A 12,960-nucleotide genomic window follows, 5' to 3' on the forward strand; every position below is an offset into this window, starting at 1 on the left:
TCATGTCGGTATCTAATCCTCACATCACATGACTCCTTAGGCCCAATGGGTGCTACTCAGCCCATCTGACAGATGAGGAATCTGAGGCCCAGAGGCAGGGGGCTTACCAAAAAGCCCACACAGAGTTAACCACCAAGCCAGGACTAGAACCCAGGCTTCTTCACTAACATCCCGAAGGACTTGCCTACATCAAGCCAAATGTCTCTTCCTAAATTTGTACAGAATTCTGTGAGGCCATAGGGCTGGGGGGCTAGAGGCACCTCTTTCACCTGGTCTTCCCACCTGCATTCTCTGCAGCATCACCCAGGTAGCCTTTAATCACCCTGATGCCTGGGCCCCACCCCAGACCAAGTGAATGAGAACCTCGGGGGTGGGGCTCAGGCAGTGGTAGCTTTTATAGCAAACTAATGTGATTCCCATGTGTGACTGGGGTGGAGAAGCACCAGCTAGAGGGTTCCAAGGTGGGTTCTCAACCAGGGACCACTGGCTCACAGAGCCAGCAACCAATTATGCGGCAAGGGGGATGGGGGCCCATGTGTCTGCACTCCATCCCAGAGGGGGCCTGGGGGTGCCCAGCAGGCAATCACACCTCAGGAAATGTGAGATATAAATTAAGGTGCGAATCAGCACTCACTCATTCCGCACAAAGCCTAGAAATTGTCAGGGCTGGGAGAGGTTCTTCCAACTCTTTTACTTTACTGGGTAGTGGGGAGTTCTTTAAATATCAACGGAAAGAAAAATAGTGTTTTTGCTTTAAATTTGGGACCCTTACTCTTCCATCTAAATCAAATGTAATTGCTTGTTATGAAAATGAAAGAGGTGCGCTTGCTTGAACACTTACTATATAATGGGCATGTGCTAAGTGACCTTTACAGTGTTTGTCTTTCCAATAATCCTACGAGGTAGGGACTATAATCCCCATTTTACAGAAGGCGTAACTGAGGCTTGGAGATGTTACTTAACCTGCCCAAGGTCACTCAGCAATTAAGTGGTGGGGCTGGGAGTCCAACCAGGAAGGCTGGCATCAAGGACTGTGCCATTGACCACCAGCTGCACGGTATTCTACAGTCTTTTAATGTTCATAACCTATTTTTGTAAAAGGTACTAAAATAAGTATCACATTAAAATATTTAAACAAAATACCTTTTTCTCATTTCTTCAATATTTCCAGAGATTTTTTTGTTCCCTAACTCAGCACTGAGGAGCTCAGGCAGTAGTAGGTCCTAACCCAGAGAGGCAGCAGAACAGGCACCCTCATTCCCAGCACGAGGAACCCCAGCCTGGACACAAGCACTGGCACCCCGCCACCCCCAATTCCCATCCCTACCTGGGCCCTTAGCTTTCTGGAAAGAGGGAAACATGGGCTGGGACTTCCCTCTAGTGGCTCTGAGACTAACTGCAACTAACACATCCACACTTTCCCAGGCCGGGTGCAGAGCCCTGAGCCCCAGTCAAAAGGGGAACCTGCACACCCAGTGTGGCAGCACTACACCCCTGAGACTCTACCAGGTACTGAAGCTTGGAGGCCTAGACGATGCGGCCCCAAGAGGCAAAACAATGTCAGACTCCCACTCACCCGCTTCACCTCATCTGCCTCCCATCCCTCCCCAGCTGATAGGGGCATTAGAAGTCAGGAGGGGGCACCCCTGGAGGGAGGATTCTGGCCCCAGGGCAATGACAGGGACCCACTCACCCACTCCTCTCCTTGCTCACCTAAATCCTGCCCGTCCCAGCACTCCCTGCTCCGGGAAGCCTGCTCTGAGCCCTCCCTCCCCCCACCCTCCCCTTAGCTGCCAGTTATCTCCAGAGGGGTACAAGGTAGCTCTCAGCAGCAGGCCCAGAATACTTATCAGGACATCAGTCTTCCCTTCCCCCAGGCCTCCTCCACTAGACTGGGAGCCCCTGAGGGCAGGCTTGAGCCATGTATGTCTCTGGTACAGAGACCCCTGGGCCACAGCCTGGGCACAGAAGCCTGCTCAGTCTGCTACACCAAGCCCACGGGAGGACACAGCCGTGGGCACCCGCATGGGAGGCTCCACTCCCACCCGCTCCATGACCCAGTGCGCACTGAGGGGCTGGGCAGTGGCCCCAAAGGAGGCAAGGGGAGGGTCCCAGGAGTGCGCAGCGTGAGCTGGAGAAGCCGACACCGAGGGCACGTTAGACTCCTGCGGGGGAAGGGCTGGCCCTCAGGTCTCCGCTCCCTGCTGAGCTGGTGGAGGGCTGGGCCTTACAGCTCCCGACAGCTGAGGGGAGGGTGCACTGGGAGTCCCAGAGTCACCCCCAGCCCAGCAGGGACCCACGGACTCCCCGGGTGCCAGCCCCCACCAGCCAGCCCGAGGGTACCTCCCACCCCACCCCAAGGCCTGAGTGTACCAGCGGCAATTCCAAAGGCCCCACTTAGATTCCCACATAGAGGACTTGTTAAGATGGAGCCTGCCTCTGGGGAAATGGGAATGCTTGGGGTGAAAGATGACAAATCAGGGGCCCGGCGGCCAGGCTAAGAGCATACTGTTCACTTACATCTCATTCATCAGGGCTGACCCCCAGGCCTCCAGCCACTGGGCCTCAGCCATCTGCGGGGGGGGCGAGTGAGCGAGTCGGCCCTGAGGGGCCCCTTTGGGCTCCAAGAAGCCTTGGGATGAGAGAAGGTGGCCCAGCAGTCAGTTCTGCCCCCAACCAGGGGCAGGCCCAGCAGCAGAGGGAAACGGGGGTGGGGGACAGGGTGGATACCCACCCCCGCAGCCCGACCACACAGACATGGATGAGGCCCAAACCAGAACATTCCTTGGGACAAAACCCCTGCTCCTGGCTCCTGCGAGAGAACCAAAGAATGCCACCAGGTCCGTCTTGGGCCCAGCCCCTGCCTGGGGAAGGATGTCCAGTCAACTGGGCCTAAAGGGGGCCAGGATGGCTCCTGTTCAGGTCCCGGCCTGGAGGACTGGTCGGAGCTCTCCACACACACTCGCAGACACACACTCCCACACACCACAACCCAGACGCCAGGCAGGGCGCACGGCCGGGCGCTGCCGAGTAGCAGGCTTGGCGCCAGGGCCCAGGAGGGCGGGGGTGCGGTGTGAGTAATGGCGGGTGCAGGATGCACCCGAATCCTGATAAGGGAGAATAATAACTTGTCAAAGATATATATGATATGTGCTTGCTTTCCCTACGGAATATCTATGGGGCTAATTCATCAAGCCGGCGGACTGGATGGAGACCCACGGAGGGAAGAGAAGAGAAGCACGTGACCAGCAGGCCCCAAAGTGCCCGGTGGTGGGGAGGGGAAGTGGCCTGCCCCAGCTGGACTCCCGCCAGGGCCCTAAGAAGCACTGAAACTGGCCCGTCCATGGGTCCCCCGGGTCCCTAACGCTAACGCCAGGTGCATTTTGGATCTGGAATCCAGAGCAGATGTCCCCCTACTTGGGAAGCCCACTGTTTCTCATGTGTTCCTTCTCTCCTCCCCTCCTTTCTTTCTCCCTGCTGTGCAGTCTGCAGAAAGCCTCTGGCTCGAGAAGTTGTAAGATGATCAGAAAACATCTCCGCTTTTGGAGAGGAGATGACAAACAGAAACAGCTCTTGGGGAGAGCAAAGCTGAGAGGGCAGGCCCTACCTGGCTCTCCTTGCTCTCCTCACCACTCTCCTCCAGCCCCTCCCGGCCCGACACCCCCCCACACACACCTCAACCTCCCTAAGCTCCCACAGAAGGAAAGAAAGGAAGAAGGAGGGTCTGTTCCCCTTAGTCAGATCACTTCAAGGACGCCGATGCCAGAAAACCCACCTGGAAACCCGGTGCGCACCCCCAAGAGGCAGCTACATCCTCACCAGAGAGAAGGCTTTCATCCATCTACACCTTCACGTTCCCCGGGGGTTGCAGGGGGTGGTTAGAGCTTCCTCTCTAATCCCCTCTCTTCCTTCCTCCTCTGTCTTTGTCATAATAATTTAAAAAAATGAATTAGCTTGCATCATCCCAGGCCTCCCCCAGGGCCTCTGGAGGTCTGCCCAGCCCCTGCCCTCACCCATCCTCTGTTCCGCAAGCCCTCATGGGGCATCTTCCCCCCCTGCCCCTCAGACTGTCACGGGGCGCCTGACTCACCGTCACCCAGGTCTGCGTTCTGCCACTTCCCACTGAGGTCAGCTCCCTCCTCTTCCCCCCTGTCAGCTCCAGGCTGGCATTCACCCTCCGCTTGTACCTACTCACTAAACAAAGATTAGAGTAAACAGACCAAGAGGCTGTGGAGCTCATCATGTGAAAATACTGAAACACCTCACTACCCACACCCTGCTCTTTCCCCTCCCCCACCTCCCCAAGACCCAGCAACCAAAGGGTTAACTTCTGGCACAGTTCAGGGGCCTCCAGGACCCTGCCCAGCACCTGGCCCCGCATCCATCCTTGTTAGTAAGGGCTGGTGCCACACCGTTGTTAAACATTGTGATTCCCACCCTGGATGGTGCATCTGTAGCTCATCCTGTAGGAATTACGTGAGTTTCTCTGTGCAAGAATCACCACTGGCCTCCTTCCTCCTCTCCCCACTCCTTCATTCCTTTCCTCCTTCCTTCCTTCTATTCCTTCCTTCCTCCCTGTTTGAGGTCTAAGGTCTCCCTCCCAGCACGCCCTCCTGGCCCTCAGCTCTGACACAGATCTGAGAGGCCACCCACCAGTGCTTACAGCCCCCCTCTCACTCTCCCTCCCAGGGCCATCCTGGCAGTGGCTGGCATCTCGCAGATCCCAAGGGCCAGGAAATATGGGGACCAGGCTCCAAGAGTGCCAGCCCCTCCCCGTCTCCATTTCTCCCTAATGGACAGTGATAGCCCATCCCCTTCTCTGCTCCTCTGCCCCTCTCCCCAACCCACCCCACTGCCCTGTCCACAGAGGGCAGGCCCAGGGCTGGAGACCGCTGGGGCATGTGGAAGGGGAGAAGAGAGGGGGGCCATGCCCCTGCCAGTGCAGCCTGAAGCTACAGAGCAATTAACTTGGCATTTTCAAACAAGGGCAGAGGAAGCGGGAGCCACAGGACTGAGTCAGCACATAAGAGAGGCTGGCTCAGCTCGTTAGCAGGACAGGGCTGAGCCAACAAGAAACAAGGTCAGGGAGGAGGGAGTGGGAGCCCCCAAATGGAGATGGGGCGGGGGGCAAGTGAGGAAGAGGGCTGCCGGCCCCTCCCCATCCCCTGGATAGATCCTGGCTGCCCAGGCCAGGGGACCAGCCCTCAGCTCTTTTTCCTCCAGGCAGCTCCTGCCCACCCTCCACAAGTCAGCAAACATTCTCCATGTATTGTAAGTGCTCCATGACTGGGAGTAAAGGTGACAAGACACTCCCCTCCCTCCTGCCCCAAAACATACAATAGAGTTGGCCTCCCCGATGACATCACCAAGGGCCTGGGGCCTAGGAGCAGCACAGGGCTAAAGACGATGTTTGGGGGGTGGCCTGGGAGACTTCATGGAGGAGTGGACTTTTTAGTAGCTACATTTAAAATAAGGTCGGCACATCCAGTCTTTTTCCAAAAAGGAAACAAAGCCTCTGAATCCAGCCATCTGCTGAGTGCTTTGCCAGGTGCCATGGGCGCTACCCACATCTCCTATGATCCCTACATCCTCCTGCAAGATTCCTCTCACCTGGGAAGAAGCAGAGGCCAGGGCTTACGTGACTCACCCAAGCTCATACAGAAAAGGGCAGAGCTGAGGGCTTCCCTGGTGGCGCAGTGGTTGAGAGTCCACCTGCCGATGCAGGGGACACGGGTTCGTGCCCCGGTCCGGGAGGATCCCACATGCCGCTGAGCGGCTGGGCCCGTGAGCCATGGCCGCTGAGCCTGCGCGTCCGGAGCCTGTGCTCCGCAACGGGAGAGGCCACAACAGTGAGAGGCCCGCGTACCGCAAAAAAAAAAAAAGAAAAGGGCAGAGCTGAGATTTGTATGTGGATTCATCCACTGCAGAGGCTGTGTTCTTTCTGACACAGTGCTTAGGCAGGTAGGAATCTGCTAAACTGAGAACAGGGGAAGGTATTGGAGCAAAGGCCCAGATAGAAGAATGAATAAAGTGAGTTCTAGCAACTAGGCTGTCGGCCAGGTTGGAAGAGGGGCTGAGCATGCGTGAGGGTTAATTTCATACATCAACTTGATGGGGCTAAGGGATGCCCAGATGGCAAAACATTGTTTCTGGTGTGTCTATTAGGGTGTCTCCGGAAGAGATTAGTGTTTGAATCAGTAGACTAAGTAAAGAAGGTCGCCCCCACCAATGCGGGTGGGCTTCAACCAATCTGTTGAGGGCCTGAATAGAACAAAGAGGTAGAGGAAGGGTGAATTTGCTCTCCTCTTGAGCTGGGACATCCACCAGAGCTCCTGGTTCTAGGGCCTTCAGACTCAGACTGGGATTTACACCATCAGCTTCCTAATTCTCTGACCTCCTGGCTTGGACTGAATTACAGCACTGGCCCTCCTGGTTCTCCAGCTTGCTGCGGCAGATTGTGGGACTTCCTGGCCTCTATAACTGCACGAGCCAATAAATATAATAAATAAATGGACAAATCTCCATATCCTATTGGTCTGTCTCTCTGGAGAACCCTGACTAATACAGCATCTCCAGGACGGGGTGTTGCTCTCAGGGTTACTGACAAGGCCCTGTGGATATGCCACAACTTGGAGGGATCTCCTAAGCCACTCATCAAAGCATCCTTGTAGACAGGAACCAAGAATTTACCAGAACACCACACTGGACCATATCGTCATAACTGCCAATTCTACTCGCCTTGATTAATCTTGATCCTTGAGAGAGGGGCTATCTCCAAGGGGCTGCGTGTGGTTCTTTCTGGTCCTGATGCTGCTGCTCTTTTCGGGGTAAGGTAAGTTTAGGGGGGAGGCTCAGGAGCCATAGGCTGTGGGGGAGGCCAGTGATGGTCAAGAAATGGGTAAAATCTGGAGTCAGCCAGGCACAGCCATGTCAGCCATGAGATGCAAAGTCCCAGACAGCTGGAGCAGGAAGAGGGAGGAGAGGGATCTGCTGCGCGGCTGAATTCCTGGCCTGAATTTCCCATCAGCATCAAGCTAGGAACCCCCTCCCTCCAGGCCTTCCAGAGGGGCTGGACCACCTGCGATACCACTGCCCCCAGTCTCATGACGTGACCTGTCCCCACACCCCCATCTCTTCTGATCTAACCATGGACAGATTTTTCCCTTTTCTTCATAGTCTGCCCAGGTGAAGTTAGAACATTCTGAAAAAGACTTACTAGAAAGCACAAGGCAGATAAATACAAAATCATGCAATGGACAATGCCCCAAACACATTTGTTGAATGATAAAAGTATTCCACGGGATTTCACCAGAGTAAGTCCCTACGCTACTGCTGTATCCCTGGTACCTAGAATAGTGCTCGGAACAACATGGATGATTACATGATTAGCGCACCTTCGCTGAGTGAATGAGTGCACGAAGGGATGAACGGGCCAACTGAACATCCTGCCTGATGCTAAGCATGGCTCTCCCCTTCACCCAAGCTTGTTTTTCTCACACACAGCACTGACCTGATGACCGCCTGCTGCCCTCCACCTGACTGACAAACAAGCCTCGCCAAGAACCCACCTGCCTTCCTGCCAGACTCCCCCCTCCGCCACTTCTACTCCACACTGCACCCCTCTCACCCCAGTGACCACACCGCACATGCCACCATCTACTGTGGATTGAGCAGTAACTGGCATTTGCTGAGCCCTCTACACGACTCATCTCATCTGATCCTCATGTGCTGTGCACAGGTACTAAAGGCACCCAGTTTGGAGATGAAGAAACTGAGGATAACAGAAGCCCAAGGTCAGACAGCAAGTAAATATAAGAGCCAGGACTCAGACCCTTAACTGTTTCCAAAACCCATGCTCTCTGCCACTAAGAGTAGTGATGGTGGACCCCTGACACCACCAGGCTACCTCCTCCTATCTTCACCAATCATCAAATTCAAGAATATCAGTGACATTGAATTTGCCCCAAAGACATTCGTTCAATAAATACTGAGCACCTACCACGTGCTCAGTGGGTACATAAATGATGGGCATCAGACTCCCTCCCTAGGAGTTGTCATGGTCCGTGCGGTGGACACCACCTTGCCTGGGGTGAGTGGTCCCTGAATGGGGACCTCTCATCTCCAACGCTGGATTCTCAGCAGCAGACAGTCAGGGGAAAACCCTCTTGTTTGGTTTTCCTGGCCCCCACCTCCGGCGGCCTGCAGTTCCCAGCTTGCTCACACAGCTCATCTGCCTACCAGGTGCTGTGCACCCAGAACAATCTAACACAAGTGACCTTGCTTCCCCAGGGGGCACTCCAGCAAGTCATCATTCAGGCATCCCCCAGGGAGAAGGTGTTCTGGGGCCCTGACGCTATACTCGTGCAACATCAAAAACACTTTACTCACTTCAACAATGAAAGATACCATCTTCACCAAGACAAAGCGGCATGGTTTCCTGAAAATGATGCCCAGCAAGTGAGGGTCGGAGATAAGCAAGTCATTCCCCCCGGAAGGGGAAAACTGTCCTACATGGAAAGTTCCTGTGTGATTACTGGTCCACTCCTCACTTTGGAGACAAGGACACCTCAGACCCATCAGAGAAGGCTGGAGACTTGTCCCTCCGCCGAAGAGATGGAGCCAGGATGTGGACCCAGCTTCTCTGGTCCCTAATCCAGGCCTCCTTGCCTTATTACCACGCGCTCAGAATTACAGGGAACAGGCCAGTGTGGGTGCTGGGTAGGGCAGGGTGAGGCCAACCTGATGGCTGTCCAAGACATCCTGGCCAGTGCTGTCCTGTCCCTGGGAACTTTCCAAAGAGTGTTGCTGCCACACACACCCATCCCGGCAGCTGGCTTGCGTGAGGCTTGTCTGGATGTGTATGGGGTGTGGAGGCCTCATGTGCCCAGGGGCCAAAGGCCTTCATCTGAGGGAGGGGTCTTTTCTCACAGTCTGGCCAATGCAGAGGCCCGGGGGTGAGGGTGTCCAGATTGTCTCCAGGGACCCACAGTCTTGAGCATCAGGGTTCTGGGGACCAAGTGGTCACCTGCATCCAGGACAGGGGGACAGGCAACAGCACTTGACCTTCCCGCTCCCTCTCCCCTACCCCTTCCCCCAGGTGGGCCAGTTGTCTTCCTCTCCAGCCCAATCAGGGGAGTTTCTCATTGTAAATACCACGCCACAGCCATCCTCCAAGTTCTGGCACTCCAGCCGCACAGGTCTGCGCTTTTCTCCAAGTACCTCTCCCCCCTGATAGCACTGAGCCTCCCCTTCCTCATTTCCTCCTTCCCTGTCTCAGCCACTTGAAATCTGGCCCATCATTTAAGACCCAATTCAAAACTCACCTCCTCCACTGCCATCTCTCTCCCAGCTCTGTCCCCCCAGAGCCTCTCCTGTCATCATCATCATCATCGAGCCCCTTCCAGTGCGCTCACCTCACTCCATCATGTGTTCCCGTGACATCTGTACATGACTTTGTTTCCTAGCACAGTGCCCCACACAAAGAAAGCTCAAAACTAATTTCTACTTGAATAAGTCCAATGCATTCATCATTATGTTACAGACAAGGAAACTGCAGCTGGGAGAAGTTGAGAGGCTTCCTCGAGGTCACATACCGGCTGGTCAGTGCTAGATCCAGTTCCAGAACCCATCCATAAAAGCGTGATTCCTGCCCTGTCCTCCTCCCCTGACCCCATACTGCCTCTTACCACCTACTCGGATCAAGCCAGGGCCACAGGCTCAGCATGGGTGATTTGTTATTGCAGGCATCGCACATACAGAACAGTATAAGTATGTATGTGCTGTGAAAAGAGTAACAATCACCTGAGTCTCCACTACCTGGGTTAAGACACACAATGTTATTAGTGCCTTAGAATCCCCCATTTCCCCAGCCCCCTCTCCTGTGACCCTCCCCATTAACCACTGGAGTTAACCACTATCCTAACTCTCCTATTAATCATGCCCTAGCTTTGCGTTATGGCTGTGCCACTTTTATGCGTCTCCCTAACAATGTATCGCCCTTTGCTTACACAGCTAGGTTTGTGCTTGCTACTCAGTTTTTCAACACTAAACAGGATCTGTGATCTCTTCAATGCTTAACGCTGTTATGTTCAAGTTCTCCCAATGCAGCGAAGTCTGAGCAGATGCCTATTATAAAGTCAGGCCACAAAAGCATGTACAGAGTTCTCCTATCAGATAGCACCAGCTCTCTCCTAAAAGCCACTTTATTTTAGGCACTGAATTAATGGTATACAAATGACATGCATAGTAATGTGGAATTTTTTTTTTTCAGGAAAGGATTTTGTATGTGTGTGAAAAAGTCAACTGCTCAGGCCCTTGTCTTACAGGGCTGTTTTGATCCCAGTTGTCTGACAGCAGGGACCTGTCTTTGTGTTTGGAGGCAGAAAAGAGGCTCCAAGAGGATGTTAAGAGAAGCTGGCTCAGAGGGTCCCCCAGAGCCCTCCTCGCTTCCTCCCAGCCAGCCCTCACCACGGTGGCTTTGGCCCACAGCTGCCCTAGCCCAGGGACCTGGTGGCAGACAGAAACAGATCTACTTTGGTTTCCATGGCAACTGCACGCATTGGGAGACCAACCGAGTGAGCCACAGCCAACGAGGCAGCTGGTTTGAAGGGTGTTGATCTCTCTGTGGACCAGCAAGGCAGAACCACAAGGGACCGGAGGCAGCAACCAAGCCAGGAGGAGCCACAGGAGCTGGGCATATGGAGTCTGCAGGAACCTGTCTGCAGAGCTACACATGAGCAGTGCACATGTGTCCACTCACCCACCACCCTCTCTCACCCACCCACTCAGGCAGAGGCACGTGCTGAGAAATGCACATCCACACTCCATTGTGAACACAGAGACCCATGCTCCCAAACTCAGACACCTGTTCACACCAAATACACCCAAGGTTTTACACCTTGCCCCATTTTCACACTGAAAAACACAGACCCCTGCACACACATGCACATTCATCCATAATATACGATCTGCACCCCTAGAAAGATTCACAGTCACCCCAATACACATTCTCTATACACACCCCCATGCACAGATGGTGCACACACTCACCTTAGACACACAGACCCACATTTACAGGGAGAAACGCACGTCCATACTCACCTGTGTGCTGGCAGGGACACTCCCAGAACATACACATGGGCTGAGATCAGAGCCTCTGGATGCGAAGACTCAGAAGCTGAGGAGCTCCAACTGCAACAACTCAGAAATGGGATGTGGTTCACGGCTGCAGCAGCATCACAAAATCCCAGAAACAAGTCTCCTGGCTTGCTGCCTCATAAACGGTGCCCCCATAGAGAAAGGCCTTTAATCTTCTCTGTTTATTTACTCATAGTAATTCTTTTTTGTGTCCTCCATAAACACCGAAAGGACAGAAATCCAACAATCCTCATGTCATGCAGACTTGGAATAAAAATTTTGATGACAGACTCAGAGATGCATGTTCCTCTTTAAGACACCTGTGTGTGTCTGACTCTGAAGAGGCATGTCCCATCCTGGTTCACTGCTTTCTGGTCCCAAAAGGCCAGGAAAAGAGGCCTGCTGGTTCCGCTCCTAGGAAAAAGGGACAAATTCACAGCACGTGGAGTATCTTGCTAGGCCAGGGGTTAGCTCCTGACCTAGCAGGGAAACCTGACAACCACAGGCTCCATCCACCGAGGCCCTTGAGAGCCAGGAGGTCACAGAAGCACTTGGCGGGGGGACATTTTGTTGAGAATTTCTTGAAGCATATTTGAATATTTGTAACATTTATTTCAATATTGTCCTAATGATCATTTAATTAATATGGAGAAATGGAAAGATTATGTACATGTGTATATATTCCTATTGCAATAATAATAATAGCTAATACTCACAGGCACAAAAAGGTCACTAACTGTTAAGCTATTGAAGGGCTTCCCTGGTGGCACAGTGGTTAAGAATCTGCCTGTCAATGCAGGGGACACGGGTTCGAGCCCTAGTCCGGGAAGATCCCACATGCCACAGAGCAACTAAGCCCGTGCACCACAACTACAGAGCCTGTGCTCTAGCGCCCGCAAGCCACAACTACTGAGCCTACGAGCCACAGCTACTGAAGCCCGCGCACCTAGAGCACGTGCTCTGCAACAAGAGAAGCCACTGCAATGAGAAGCCCGTGCGCCACATGGAAGAGTAGCCCCCACTCACCGCAACTAGAGAGAAAGCCCGCGCACAGCAACAAAGACCCAATGCAGCTAAAAATAAATAAATAAAATTGTTTTTAAATGTTAAGCTATTGTTATTACTGTGATTTTAAATTGATAATGAAAATCATCTATAACTTAAAAACTGGGGGTAGTTGAGATGAACCTCCTTATTTCATAGGCTTTTAAACACTTTTCAGTTTTAGCAGCAGCAGGATTAGCACTGTGTGGTACTTTACAAAACAGTTTCACATACACCATCTCCTTTGTGTCCCTAAGCATCTTCTGTTGGCCAGGCATCAAGCTGGGGTGGGGGGTGTCATAGATTAGTAAGACCCAGGCCCAGGCCTCGAGGAGCCCACAATCCAGCAGGTAAGGGGTGGGGGAGGCACACTGGAACTGTGTACCATGCAGCCTCATGTCATCACAAAGGCCAGTGCAAAGGGCAGGAAGCATAGGCAAAGGAATCATTTGTAGATGGGGAAGAATCAGGAAGGGGTGGAGAATCAAAGAGAGCTGCAGGGAGGAGGTCACACTTGAGCTGGGCCTGAACTCACCAGTAGGTTTTGACAAGCCAAGTTCCTGGCTGGAAAGGAGCATTGAGGTCCCAAGCACAGCTGTAGAACAGTGGGTGGTAGACCTGGGCAGCTAGACCCAGGGGTCCAGAAGGGTACAGGGAAGAATGGAGCCACAAAGGTAGACTGAGGCCAGATTCGGAAAGGCCTTGCACGGCAAGCCAAGGAGTCTGGCCCAGCAAATCATCAGGTGTGAACCGGCCAGACCTGTGGTCCAGAGAAACACC

The 12,960-nt window shown here is 53.5% G+C and overlaps 1 protein-coding gene across 2 annotated transcripts in view; it reads right to left on the minus strand.

Moving 5' to 3' along the window:
* Positions 1 to 12,960, minus strand: part of BUD13 (BUD13 homolog) — a 173,174-nt gene that overhangs the window by 84,190 nt on the left and 76,024 nt on the right. For both annotated transcript variants that reach the window (XM_060304087.2, XM_030837521.2), the window contains exon 12: positions 11,101 to 11,550. The gene's annotated coding sequence lies outside the window, so the exon portion shown is untranslated. The remainder of the gene's footprint in view (positions 1 to 11,100; positions 11,551 to 12,960) is intronic.

Source organism: Globicephala melas, chromosome 8, assembly GCF_963455315.2.
Source record: "Globicephala melas chromosome 8, mGloMel1.2, whole genome shotgun sequence".
Taxonomy (NCBI): Eukaryota; Metazoa; Chordata; class Mammalia; order Artiodactyla; family Delphinidae; genus Globicephala; species Globicephala melas.